The sequence below is a fragment of the Mus pahari genome, chromosome X (assembly GCF_900095145.1).
Source record: "Mus pahari chromosome X, PAHARI_EIJ_v1.1, whole genome shotgun sequence".
NCBI lineage: Eukaryota > Metazoa > Chordata > Mammalia > Rodentia > Muridae > Mus > Mus pahari.
Window position 1 is genome coordinate 54,060,586 of NC_034613.1, and position 1,899 is coordinate 54,062,484.

Below are 1,899 nucleotides of genomic sequence, written 5' to 3' on the forward strand. Positions count from 1 at the left end.
TATATTCATATTTCAAAAATTTTATTGGTGATTTTTTGCTAAAAAGCAATATAGTTTGGCCTCATATGACTAATGATACTTTCAGTGATTCTTAATTATGGTTAACAATGAAAACAAGTTATAATTACCTACCTGAAAAAAAGGTGAGTGTTTTGAGAAACCAACATGTAAACAAAGTTCATAAATATAAGAAAACTTATAAGTGCCTCCAATATCTTTATTTTAACAGCAGATGACACAAAGAAATCCGAGTTTCAACATAAAATGTAAACAGTTAACTCTAGAAACAATTCCTGGAGTTGTAGTTATGGGCAGTTTTTAATGCAGCTGTTATTTTTACCAAAAATTAGTTATCGTTTCTGGAAGCCAAGAAGTAAATATGATATTATTAATTATGCTTCTTTGACTTAGAAAAATGAATGTAGTAAAAAAATCAATTTACTCAACAGGATGCATGGTTCCATGAAGTTCCATGAAGCACAGAAGCAGGCATGTACACACACATAAACACACACATACACACACACACACACACATTATCTTATAGGAACATATTGCATGTTTAAAAGTTCATAAAGAAATTGTAAGGAGAATCATCAATTTGTCTAAACTAAAATTGTTTTCTTTTTTTAAAAGATTTATTTATTTATTATATGTAAGTACACTGTAGCTGTCTTCAGACACTCCAGAAGACGGCGTCAGATCTTGGTACTGATGGTTATGAGCCACCATGTGGTTGACTGGGATTTGAACTCCGGACCTTTGGAAGAGCAGTCAGGTGCTCTTACCCACTGAGCCATCTCACCAGCCCCTAAAATTGTTTTCTAGAGAAAAATTCCTAAAATTTCTCTCTAAAGAGGCTAGAAAATTTCAAAGATATACTAAAAACAACATTTGGTTCTATTTGTGTAGAACATTTGGTACTTTAGAAAATTATATACTGGCCTTATGCTCTAAAAATAACCAAAACCAGAGAAAATTTAAATAATCAAATAATTTCATGAGCCTTAATTAATATTCATCCAGAAATGGTATTGTATCATAAATAATTTGATCTTATAGAGATTAAAGGACAAAAAGAAATGGATTTGTTTATAATAAATTAATGTATGTTGCAATGAATTCAATATGTACAGATTAAAGATTTCTTAAACTGCCTTATTTCAGATATTGTTGGATTCCAGAACATGAATTTAAAAAACTTGATAACTGGGATTATAACTTACCTGGCCATAACATGCAACAACTCTAGTAATATAATATCAGATAAATTGCATCGAGAAATTCCCTAAAATGATTATTCTAGAGTCTTCTGTCCCTAGACAATTACCCATTCTTAGTAGAGATGTCACATATACTTTATGGACTGCTGACCTCTATGCTGTCTGTCAGCAACCACACTGAATTCTAGGTCTTTTAGATAGCAAATCCATCCTCATTGTCACATGTACTTTGTAAAAGAGTTTCTATGTAGTCACCCATTAAACTTTATTGTGTACCTGAAATTTAACTGATTGGACTGATTTTTGGGGGCTAACCTTTTCCAAAATTATACTGGGGTTTAAATATGCTGGTAATGAACCTCCTGGCATTGGATTCCTCTATGTCTGATCCTCGTTGATTATGTCAGTATTCACAGTGCTTTCATTATTATCTCTATGTTTTGATCACTTCCCTACAGGGACCCCATCAATAGTATAAGATACATATATGCCTTAAAAGTTAAAGCAACTTTATAAATGAAAAAGCTATTGAAGTGTAATGCATCATGGTTATAAGTAATGGTATTTAATTTTACCACACTGATTTTGAGTTTTCTCAACTGCACAGGAAACATTGGATTCCAAAAATAGCATAAATTATTTGGGAACAAAGAAAGGTATCTCTGGTTTGAATATA